This window comes from Hemicordylus capensis, chromosome 2 (assembly GCF_027244095.1).
Source record: "Hemicordylus capensis ecotype Gifberg chromosome 2, rHemCap1.1.pri, whole genome shotgun sequence".
In the NCBI taxonomy this organism is placed as follows: Eukaryota; Metazoa; Chordata; class Lepidosauria; order Squamata; family Cordylidae; genus Hemicordylus; species Hemicordylus capensis.
This window is the reverse complement of record NC_069658.1, coordinates 360596671-360609563: the sequence shown is the minus strand read 5'-3', so window position 1 is coordinate 360609563 and position 12893 is coordinate 360596671. Positions and strand designations below refer to the sequence as shown.

Sequence of the window (12893 nt, the reverse complement as noted above, 5' to 3'; positions counted from 1 at the left end):
CCACACTGGTTCTTAGCTGTGTGCGTAGGATACAGGAGATATCTGATGCAGGAGAAAAAGGAGATTCATTTTTAGCTGTGAAGCAAGCTAGTGGGAAGGAGAGTGTTGGGTACCTTTAAGAGAGCATGAAAGGCTTTCATTATCAAAATGTGGGGAGGCTGTGGGCCCAAGCCCTGGATCTTTTAAGTACCTAGCAACACCTTTGTAAGGGAAAGAGGAAGAGTGATAGGATTTTCCATGCAAAAGCTGGTATTAGCAGGTATGTTCAGAATTTCTTCTAAAAAACTGGCAGACACTCCATCCCAGCACACAAAATCAGCACCTCAGACATTTAACTATTTTTAATTGCCTTAAATTAAGTGTCATTGTTCTCAGTGGAAGGACTTTCTAGTCAGCCAGTATAGCTTTTAGGCAACTTTGACTCCTGTGCAGTGTTTTGTCCTAAGACATTACTTCTTGTAAAGTCAGAGCCAGAGGTGGCGGCCTGGGGGTGAAAGAAAATGTTTTTGTGCACCACACTGTGTGTGGCACATTATTTATGTGGGAGAGGGAGAGGGAGAGCAATGTGCACACACTGCCTTGATAGTGCTGCCCAGAACAAAACTCTTTCTGCTCCCTGATGGTAAGAATTAGAGGGAACGCTGGTGGGAGGGCAGGCATCTCATAGAAACTGGTGGGGAGAGAGAACTCAAAACAGTGCTATTGTAGGACTGAAGGGAAGATTATCAAGTGACTTATAGAGTGAATTAAGATGCCATCCACTAACTATCCTGCAGGAACTGGGCTACATAGGAACACATATACCCAAACTATTTTATTAGCACATAGAATTGTGCTTTCTTAATAGTTAGAAGTGATACTTCATTTGAAGTATTTATAGTAACCTATAAGCAACAGGAAACAGAGGTCAGATATCAAAAGTTAGCAAAAAAAATAATTATTAAATAAAACCTGGTGAAACCCACCCATTCTGCTCAAATCCTGGCGCCCTCCACACATACATTCCACTGCCTTCTCAGTGCCCCCAGTCTGGCCCTGCCTGAGATCATAGTTCTGGCAATTAACTATATAGTTATAGTTATAACTATATCATTATATTTATAACAATATATAGTTATAAATATAACTATATAAATATTCAATGTATTCATAATGGAGATGTGAGTGTGAGTGCACTATATATATTGCGAAGTATGTTTGTGTGTATATATCAGCAAGGGGCCCATTTTAAAATCTTGTCTCTGGGGCCCCTCCAACCTTGCTACGCCCCTGCCTCTCATGTTGAAGGGATTTTGCCCAAATGGCCTTTGCTTCAGAAGTAGTGAAGATCACTAATTTAGACTATACAAGTGTTCATCTTTCCTATTAACTCATCATGTTCAAATCAGATTCTGGGTGAGATTGGTTTCTAATGTGTTTGGGTTTGACCTGAGATGGGGAGACAGGGGGAGTATCTACTGATGATGGGGTGGCTATTCCAGCATTCCAGGGGTGGTGGGGAACAGAAGAAGTAACATTGGCAACAGTGGCATAACCAGTGGAAGAGTGGCCTGTGCCCTTCCTGCTGGCAGCCCCCGCGTATAACATCTGTGTGCATGTGTCACGAGCAAGAGGGCCATGGCCCAATCACCCTCACACGATCGGGGCAAGGCCTGATAGCTGGAGGGCCTGCCCCAGCAGGCTAGAAAGCTTATTGGATTCCTCCAGCAAGGGAGAGAAAGGGAGATAAATGCATCCAGCCAGCAAATGCTATCTGGAAATGTGACCAGGAGGGCTGGGGCAGGCCCTCTGACTTTCGGGCCACACTCCCTTTGTCCAAGGCAGCTAAGGAGTTCATAGCAACCATGATAACTATGGACCTATCCCAAGCCATCTCAGGACCAACACACGTTGCTCGTCACACACTATCTGGTCTTTCACTCTGATCAGGGTGGTGTTCCGTGGGTGAGAATTCCTGTGATTTCCCCATTGTCATGGATGGACCACCATCTGGTTAAGATTGGACTCAAAAACCTCCCACCTCCACAGGGGTGAGGGACCTATTACGATGGTGTGCCCAAGAAGGTTATTGGATCCAATAGGATCCCAAGGAACCTTGGAAGGATTTGATGTTTGCTCTGCCAGTGATCCTGTTGATGACCCGGTGGAGAATTAGAACAGCAAACTCACCAGGACAGTATACATGATCATCCTCTCAGACCCACTTCTCTGGACCCTTGGTATACAGAAGAACTTGGGGGGCTGAAGCGGGGAGGTGATAACTGGAGCACAAATGGAGAAGGACTCCGCTCGAATCCAACAGATTATAACATGGAGCACATTTGAAGATCTATGCTAAGGTGATACATGTGGCAATGAACCCAGATTCTTTCCTGCCCATGTTGCATCTGCAAGCTTATACCCAGAAGAGTTGTTCAGGGTTGTGAGAGGGCTAGTAAGTGCCCCTCCTCCCTTGAATCAGAATTTGGAACCATCAATTAACCACTGTGACATTTGTGGGTAAAATCTCTTGTATTTGGGCCGACTTAGATTCAGACCCCACAATTACTGCAGTGTCTGATGCAGAGGTGTCCAGCAACTCTTCTTCTCAGGTTAGGTTGGATCAGTTTCAGTTTGTGACTCCTGAGGATGTGGATAAGCTGTTTGGAGTGGAGTGGTACCACCTGATGGAGTGGAGTGGAGTGGTACCACCTGATCTCTTGGTCCTTGTCCAACATGGCTTATACTATCGCATGGGGGGCGGGGAGTTGTTGTAGAGGGCCTGGTAGATATTATAAATGTTTCTCTGAGGGAGTACAGGATACCTTCTTGTCTTAAGGAGGCAATCATTAGACATCTTCTGAAACCTGCATTGGATCTCTCAGTTAGGCAATTGTAGACCTGTCTCCAACCTTCTGTGACTGGGAAAGGTAATTGAAAGGGTGGTTGCCTCTCAGCTCCAGGCAGTGGATTATCTGCCTGGAGCTGAGGGGGCACTGATTATCTAGACCCATTTCAAACTGGCTTTTGGGTGGGCTATAGGGGTGGAGACTGCCTTGGTCGGCCTGATGGATGATCTCCAATTGGAGATTGACAGAGGATCTGTGTCGTTTAGGATCTCTTGGTGATTTTTGATACTATCAGTCATCGTATCCTTCTGGAGCATCTGAGGCACTGCTTTGCAGTAGTTTCACTCCTACCTCTCAGGCAGATTCCAGATGCTGTCCCTTCAAAATCTGAACTTTCATATGTGGTCCCTCAGGGCTTCATAGGAACATAGGAAGCTGCCATATACTGAGTCAGACCATTGGTCCATTTAGCTCAGAATTATCTACATAGACTGGCAGTGGCTTCTCCAAGGTTGCAGGCAGAAATCTTTCTCAGCCCTATCCTGGAGATGCCAGGGAGGGAACTTGGAACCTATATGCTCTTTCCAGAGCAGCTCCATCCCCTAAGAGGAATATCTTACAGTGCTCATGTGCAGTCTCCCATTCAAATGCAACCAGGGCAGACCCTACTTAGCTAAGGGGACAAGTCATGCTTGCTACCACAAGACCAGCTAAACCTAGGAGAGATCATTAGGATATTTGGTGCAAAGTGTTATCAGTATGATGACAAAACCCAAATTTATTTCTCCATGTCAACATGGAGAAGCAATCAGGAGAAGGCATAACTTCCCTAAATTCCTGCCTGGAGCCAGTGCTGGGGTGGATGAGGGATAACAAACTGAGACTGAATCTAGATAAGATGGAGGTACTTATTGTGAAGGGTCAGAACTTGGGAGATTATTTTGATCTGCCGGTTCTGGATGGAATCACACTTCCCCAGAAGGAACAGATACACAATCTGGAGGTGCTTTTGGATCCAAAACTCTCCCTGGTGTCTCAGGTTAAGTCAGTGGTCATAAGTGCTTTCTATCTGCTTTGGCTGATTCACCAGCTGCATCTGTTTCTTGAATTAAACAACTTCAGAACAGTGGTACATATGCTAGTAACTTCCAGGCTTCACTACTGCAATGCACTCTGTGGGGCGGTCTTGTACATAGTCTGGAAACTGCAGTTGGTACAGAACTGCAGTCAGGTTGGTCTCTGGGTCATCTTGGAGATACCATATTACTCCTGTATTGAAAGAGTTACACTGGCTCCCAATAAGTTTCCAGGCAAAATATAAGGAGCTGGTTATAACCTGTAAAGCCCTAAACAGCTTAGGCCCTGGATATTTAATAGAACATTTTTGCCATGAGCCCCAACATCCATTGAGATCATCTGGAAAGTTTAATTTGCAGTTGCCACTGGCTCGTCTAGTGGCTACTCAGGGACAGTCCTTCTCTGTTGCTACTCCAATGCTTTGGAATGCACTTCTTGCTGAAATAAGAGCCTCTCCATCTCTGAGAACTCTTTTAAAAGGCAGTTAAGACACCTTTATTCACCCCTGGCTTTTAATTAGATTTACAGGGGGGTTTTCTGAAATTTTTAACAGTGTAAAATTTTAAATTATTTTTAATGTTCTAACATTTTAATTTTGTTTTAATTTGTGTTTTGTTGTAATCCACCCAGAGACATACATTTTGGATGATATAATATGTCGAATGAATGAATGAATGTTAATGTTAGGGAAGTTAGTCTCAACTAGCAGATCATCTAACAAAACTTCTCTGCTCTTGGAAATCTCATTGCTCACACAGGTGCCCAGGTTTTGCACAACTATTGAAACATTAGCTGTGATTTGTCCTTGAAATCTGGGCTCTAGCACATGCTTCCCTGAGCATCTGCACCACAAATATGGGAATTAAACAGCATCTTAAATAAACATTAAACCGTGCCTGTTTAGAGGGGTTTCATTTTCTCATTAATTCCATATCAGCCTTAGTATAACTGAATTCTTGGCCATTCCCTGGTTCCTCGCTGTAACGTAGCCACATAGGAAGCTATTAGTGTCAGCTAAGTGCTATGATTGAGTTGAGCAATCTGTAAAGTGATCACAATCCCCTTACTTAATTTAAGCCAATACAATAAATGTTTATTTTAGGGAATGTTTATTTCCTTATCCTGACAAGGAATGTGAAAGATTCTCTGCTTTTGTCATTTCTACCCTATATTCTAAGGTCTATTCACACAACTGGGTTTTCTTTGCCTCAGTTATGAGATGAGCACAGGAAGGATTTCAGCTTGATTAAGCTTTTTGTGGAAATATATCACACTGATAGTGGAAATGTATTGTACAGATGTACTGGAAAGATGTACCTTCTCAATCAGACCTGCACAGCTTAGAATAATAGAACTTTAGAGTCTCAAGGGATCTTGGAGGCCATCTAGTTTAACCTCCTGCTCAATGCAGAAAACTGTTGCATCTCATTTTGAAAAGTTCCAATGCAAGAGGGTCCACAACTGCAAGAGGCAGACAGTTCCACTGTCAAACAGCTCTTACAGTTTTTTCCAAAAGAGCTGAAAATGACAGGAGAGGCAGGAACCATCAGACCCAGGGTAACCTGCGGATTCATTAAATTAACACAAATCTGAAGAAAAAAGTCTACATACTAAGTGCACCAAAACAAAACCCATAACTGTCCCAATGCAAGCAAGCAAGCAAATAAATAAATGCAAAACTGCCCCAATGCAGTGGAATAGAATGTTTGTGGACGCAGCGGGCAGCTAACAGACAAACAGGCGGATGGGGCTAATGGAACTTCGTAACAAGGAGGGCTTAAACAAAAATAGTGGGAAATTTCGCAGTTTGAAGAAAACCCCCTCAAGTCAGTCACAACCCTTTCTGCTTCTGAGAGGTCAAAGTTACCTAAAACGTTCACGAGGCTCAAGCACAGGCTCAGGTAACATATGCACCCAGAATATACTGCAATATTTTCTTGCAGGACCATACTTGTTCTTCCTAATATCTAGTCTAAAACTGATTCTTTGCCATTTCAACCCATTGGTTCTAGTCCTGCCCTCAGGAGCAACAGAGAACCTGTGATGCACCGAACCAAACATAGCCCTCTAGCCTCATATTTGACCTGCCAGGTGCTTTACAACCTCTTCTCTTTGTGCAGCCCCAGACAGACAATGAAGACAGAAGGGTTGTCAAGGCCATGAAAGGCTACCCTACGTGACAATCAGGCTGTGTTGGATTACTTGTGTAGGCCTGCTCTAGATGGATGCTTTCTGCTTATCATATCAATTCCTTTCTTCTTCTTTGCTCATGAGAATGTTCCTTGTTTGGCAAGACATTTAGCAAGGGTTTCTCTGTTGCTTCACTTTATGAGTTAAGCACCTTGTGGCTATTTGGCCTTTCTGGTGTTTCCATTGCTACAGCTGTGGACCCATTTGCCGAACAGGAACATACAGTATGTATCTCTGCAAGACTTGTCTCCACCAGCTTTCTGTGCTGAGCCCCACTGTGACAAACCCCCAGAGCAAAGCTTAGCAGGCTTCACTTGAGTCCAGATGATTGCTAACAGCAAGAGCTCAGTAATGTTATCAAAAGCAGATGGTTCCTTTCCAGCCTGGAGTCAAGCAGCTTTGCTGGATGCATTACTTTGCAGCCTGACAACCTGCCGATGTCTCCTCTTGAACAACCAGGAGAACCAACACTAACAATGTTATGCCAGTTTGCTACATGAACCCTTTCTTTTTTTATATAGCTTTCCCCACAAAGCACGTAAACGCGGGATGAGGGTGAAATATTTATAGTGACTGAGTTTTCATTTAAATAATAATAATCAGACATCTTCATAACTGTAAGCAAGCTGGAATTATTGGCTACAAATTAACCTGGCAGCATCCCAGGCTCATTTTGGGATCTATCTAGTGATGACAAGACATCAATAGTCAAACACACATAGAAGTCGTTGGATCTTGTTGTTCATTGTCATACGTAAAAGTCATAAAGTTACTCACACAATAGACAGAAAACATGAAGACTATTGTGTGCTAGTTAGCTCCAACTTGCATGTTTGTGTGCATGCATGAAATAGAGACAGGCGGAAAGACTATAAGGAGCAACATCAGGAGAGAGGGCATGCACATACCTCTTGCATGTGCATATGGGCCACTGTGTGAAACAGGATGCTGGACTAGATGGGCCTTGTGCTTAATGCAGCAGGGCTGCTCTTATGTTCTAAATGTGTTCCTCGTGAATGCATCAGAATCCGTGTAATAATTTATGAACACTGAGCAATGGGAAGGAAACCTCCGACATTTTCCATTCTACTGGTTTATTTAACATGTTTACACCAAATAGATTTCTAAGAAAAACAGTCTTTTCTGTGGCTCCTGGGAAGAACAGTTCAAGCACTAGTATTCGGGGCTTTGCAACAATTGTTACAGAGTGTTCAAATATTTAAATCAAAGTCCATTTCAAACGCATTAAAAAATCTAGTGCACAGGGAGTCCTTTTAGAGGGAATAAATGACAGAAAGGAAGAGGTTTCCCTGAATTTGACCCTGTCTGGTTTGCCTTGTTTATGTCGCTGTTGAGTAGATACAGTGGCTGCCATTCTGGCTAAATTTACTAGAGGAAATGCTACTGAAATTTAGTAGTACTTTAGGGTAACCCCTGAGCAGCACTGTTGAGTAAGTGGGTATTTGTCTTTGTTTGCTTATTTGTTTTGCAACAGTTCTTCCATTTGTTACAGTATATGGAAGTTCTATTAGCTTTCTGCACTAAACTCCCTAGCGGTATTGAGGCTATTCTCATGAGCAGCCAAGCCCAGGTGTAAGTAGCCAAGCCTGGGCTTGGCTGCCCATGAGAACCTCCGGGATCGGTGTGGATCCCAGCAGTGCTGCAGCACTAAACCCAGTGCTGCAGCCCGGCCCTTAATTTAAGCTCCATGATTGTGCAGAGACGGGCGCCTAGAGCTGGAATACCCCAGTGCACTGCTCTGGGCATGCGGTGCACTGTGGGATTCACGGAGGCAGCGCAGATAATCTTCTGTGTTGTTCCCAGCAACGTTGGTTGTGTGGGTGCATGGCTTGCATGCCACAGGGGCTGCAAAGGATCCTCTGGGGGAAGGTAGGTTGTACCCTGCCTTCCCTTGACTGTAGGCAAGCACAGCCATGGAAATAGCCCCATTCTGTTCATCAGAACTGTGCCACATGGAGGAAATCCCCCAAAGTCCATGTTCCCAAATTAATCAATTATTTCAGGCTCACATCTTACCAGAAGATGTTAAATGGCAGATCACACCACACATTTTACTCATTAATATTTCACTTGTTAGTTGTATGCCTCACTTATCCAGTTAGCACTGGAATATAGTTATGAACCCTGAAGAAGAGTCAAACATTACAAGCTGTGAAAAATCAGTGCTCCCATATGCATGCACTAGATTTCTCTTTATGAAGATACATTCACAGTGGAATAAACGCTCTTATTTCATCCTTTAACAGGGGCTCATTATGGATCAGCAGTTGTGAGTTGCTTCCCTCACCACCATCCAGTGATTAAAACAATATGGGGAACAGATTTGAAAATCAGCTCAGGCCTGAAGTATCACCACAGGCTTGGAGTAAAATGTGGTCTAAAGTGCCATGGAGATCTGTGACATCCCAATTAAGAGAAAACACACAGCCTTCAGAACAGATGAAGCAACAACATGGTTTTTCTTCCCCCAACTCTTCAGCTGTCTCACAAAAAGAAGCAATCATTGTTTTGCATCTTCTTTTAGTACATGAGCCAGCTGGAGTTTGATTTCTGGCTGGCTGGGAGTGTTTGTGTGTTTGTCAGAGGAGTTAGCCTGAGTGGGAGATTCATTCCAGATGACTGACTCAGCTTGTGGGAGGGATCACATTCCTGAGGAGAGTGAGTCTGCCTGCTGAACCTGAATACAAGGCTCAGACCAGAGGAGCTTTGCAAACAGATATCAAAGGTGTTTTGCAGGAATTTAGCAGCAGATTGGCATGGAACTCCGTGGGAAGGCACACAGGTGATCCCCCTTCATCCCAGAGGAGACAACCAGTGCAAGAATAAGGTTGTTGTTATTATTATTAATTTATTCAATTTCTATACCGCCCTTCCAAAAATGGCTATGGGCAGTTTACACAGAGAAATAATAAATAAATAAGATGGATCCATGTTCCCAAAGGGCTCACAATCTAAAAAGAAACACAAGATAGACATCAGCAACAGTCACTGGAGGTACTGTGCTGGGAGTGGATAGGGCCAGTTTCTCTCCCCCTGCTAAATAAAAGAGAATCACCACGTTAAAAGGTGCTTCTTTGCCAAGTTAGCAGGGGTTACAGGGTATTATTCTTGTACTTTTCTTGAAGGACAAAGCTTAAAACCTTTAATTAGCTGACAACTGCACCCAATACGTAGCTACAAGTGAACAAGCCCTACATACTCTAAATAGCCATTCAAGCCACTTATGAAGATAGAATGCCAGCAAGGGATGGAGTACTTCCCAGTGTATTACACAGAGTGTTGCATGTATGACTATCTATCTGAGAAGCAAAAGTCTTGGATGTACACTCAGTGCAAAGAGCTCCTGGCTCTCAGTCAAGGTGGCTGACCTGGAGAAGCTCAGGAAGGTAGAGAGGTGTGTGGATAAGAAGGGATGTGATAGTGGCATCCCACTCCCAGGCTGACAGCGCTTATGCTGTCATGGAGAGTGAAGGTCTCAGGGAAGGAGGACAGCAGTCTTAGGAATAGGGAAACATTCCCTTAGCAGGGACCCCTTCCTTGGGTGATATGCCCATATTCTCTTGCACAGAGGATACTACTCCAGGGGGTGTGGACTTCCTAGTAATGGGTGATTTGATCATTAGGGGCATAGAGAGGTGGGTCTGTGACCCATGTGTAGACCACACAGTTACTTGCCTGCCTGGTGCAAAGGTTGCGGACATCACGCTGCATCTAGGTAGGCTATTAGGCAGTGCTGAGGAGGAGTCAGCTGTCATGGTGCATGTTTACACCAAGCATGTTGGGAAATGCAGCCGGGAAGTCCTGAAAGCCAAATGTAAGGGGCTAGGTAGCATACTTGAGCCCAGGACCACCAGGGTAGCATTCTCTGAAGTGCTACCTGTTCCACATGCAGGGACAGCGAGACAAGAGGAGCTGAGGGGTCTCAATGTGTGGATGAGGTGGTGGTGCCAGGAGGAGTGGTTTAGATTTGTTAGGCATTGGGATATATTGTGGGGGGGGTGGAGAGAAGCCTGTACAAAAGGGACAGGCACCATTTGAACCAAGATGGAACCAGACTGCTGGCACTTAAAATAAGAAGATCGTAGAGCAGCTTTTAAAACGATGCCTGGGGGTTGCTGACAAGAACTGGGTGGTAACAGTTTGGCCAGCAAAAACCCCTAAGGTGTGAGGGTGCACACATCTCGGATAAACCAGAAGAGGGCAGAGTAGAGCCAGGAGTTGAGCAGAAGGAAACACATGACAACTTGCCAAAAAGGTCAAAGGCTGGTGAGGCTGATAGGACATGCCAACACCAGGTGAGGGACTTGGCCTCCGAGTAAAGATGGGTGAGCTGGAGTGCTTGGTCACTAATGAGAGATATAGAGAATGTAACGGAAACCTGGTGGAATAGTGAGAACCAGTGGGACACAGTTATTCCTGGATATAAACTCTACAGATGGGACAGTGAGGGGGGGATTGGGGGATGAGTAGAACTGTATATCAAAGAAGGGATAGATTCCAACAAGCTAGAAAACCAAGGTGGACCTGAATCCTTGCACCAGGTCCTGGGCACCACTAAGGATTAAATCCAAGGTCACCACTTCTCTGGTTGGTTCCGTGACTAACTGTTCTAAAGCACAGTCATTTAGTATGTCTAGAAATTTGGTCTCTATTTCATTACCTGAATGTGAATTTACCCAGTCTATGTGTGGGTAGTTGAAGTCACCCATTATTACTGCCCTGTGTTTCTTTGATGCCTCTCTTAGTTGCTTCACCAACTTCTCATCACTCTCAGCATTTTGATCTGGAGGGAGATAGCATGTCCCTAGTAACTCATTTCCTTTTGGCACTTGTAATGTTAGTCCTTTTGGACTTCTTGGCAGCTTTTGATATTATCAACAATAATATCCTTCTGGAACGTCTGAGGGGGTTGGGGGTGGGAGGCATTGCTTTGCAGTGGTTCCACTCTTAGCTCTCAGGCAGATTCTAGATGGTGTTCCTCGGGGACTGTTGTTCTTTAAAAACTGAACTTCAGTATGGTGTCCCTCAGGACTCCATATTGTCTCCAATGTTGTTTAACATATACATGAAATCGCTGGCAGAGATCATCAGAAGATTTGGTGCAGGGTGTTATCAATATGATGATGACACCCAAATCTATTTATCCATGTCAACATCATCAGGAGAAGGCATAACCTCTCTAAATGCCTGCCTAGAGGCAGTGATGGGCTGGATGAGAGGTAACAGGCTGTGGCTGAATCCAGATAAGTCGGAGATACTTATTGTGTGAGGTAGGAACTCGGGAGATGATTTTGATCTGCCAGTTCTGGATGGGCTCACACTTCCCCAGAAGGAACAAGTACACAGTCTGGGGTTGCTTCTGGAGACAAAACTCTCCCCTGGTGTCCCAGGCTGAGGCAGTGGCCAAAGGTGCCTTTTATCAGCTTCGGCTGATACCCCAGCTGCGTCTGTTTCTTGAGATAAATGACCTCAGAATGGTAGTGCATCTGCTGGTCACCTCCAGGCTTGACTATTGCAATGCACTCTATGTGGGGCTGCCTTTGTACGTAGTCCAGAATGCAGCAGCCAGGTTGGTCTCTGGGTCATCTCAAAGAGACCATATCACTCCTATCCTAAAAGATCTACACTGGCTGCCGATAAGTTTCCTGGCAAGTACAAGGTTTTAGTTATAAACTATAAAGCCCTAAACCACTTGGGCCCTGGGTATGTAAGAGAACGTCTTCTTTGCTATGAACCACACCGCCCATTGAGATAATCTGTAGAGGTTCATCTGCAGTTGCCACCAGCTTGTCTGGTGGCTACTTGGGTACAGGCCTTCTCCATTGCTGCCCCGAGGCTTTGGAAATAAGAGCCTCCCCATCTCTTACAACTTTTAAAAGGGCAGTCAAGACGCATTTGTTCACCCAGACTTTTAAACAGATATTGTTTTAATTGTGTTTTAATAGTTTTAATGTTTTAAATTTTAATTGTTGAAATGTTTTAATCTTTTTATTGGTTGTTTTTATTGCTTTGTTGTAAACCACCCAGAGAACTTGCATTTTGGGCAATATATAAAAATGTGTTAAATAAATAAATATATCAGAAGTAGAAAACCTGCCATGGAGGTGTTTGGCCCCTTAGATGATGGGGGCAAGAAAGGGAATATTGAGGAGGATAAGGTGATTGTAGAGAAGCTGAATGAGTTCTTTGTATCAGTCTTCACAGCAGAGGATACTGACCATATACCCTTTTCAGAATTGAGCTTTTCAGGTTTAGTGGCTGAAGAACTGGGCCAATTTGAGGTGAAAAGGGAAGATGTTCTAAACTGTCTTGAAAAATTAACAAATTGCCAGGGCCAGATGGCATCCACCCAAGAGTTCTGAAGGAACTCAAATGTGTAACTGCTGATCTCCTACCAAAAATATATAACTTATCTCTACAATCAGGCTCTGTACCAGAGGACTGGAAAGTAGCCAATATAACTCTGATTTTCAAAAAGGGAGCCAAGGAGGATCCGGGAAATTACAGGCTGGTAAGCTTAACTCGGGTGCCAGGTAAATTGCTGGAAAGAATAATTATGGACAAAATTATTAAACATATAAAAGAAAAGGACTTGCTGAAGGAGAACCCACATGGCTTCTGCAAGGGAAAGTCTTGCCTCACTAACCTTTTTGAGTTCTTTGAGAGTGTCAACAGGCATGTGGATAAAGGTGATCTGGTTGACATAGTATACTTGGACTTCCAAAAAGCTGTTGACAAAGTTCCCCACCAAAGGCTCTTGAGTAAACTTAGCAGTCA

The 12893-nt window shown here is 44.1% G+C and overlaps 1 long non-coding RNA gene across 1 annotated transcript in view; it reads left to right on the top strand.

Moving 5' to 3' along the window:
* Positions 1-220: 220 nt before the first annotated feature.
* LOC128347351 (uncharacterized) overlaps positions 221-12893 on the top strand; it is a 97692-nt gene continuing 85019 nt past the window's right edge. Inside the window, exon 1 of the long non-coding RNA XR_008317522.1 lies at positions 221-259. This is a non-coding gene — a long non-coding RNA (uncharacterized LOC128347351). The remainder of the gene's footprint in view (positions 260-12893) is intronic.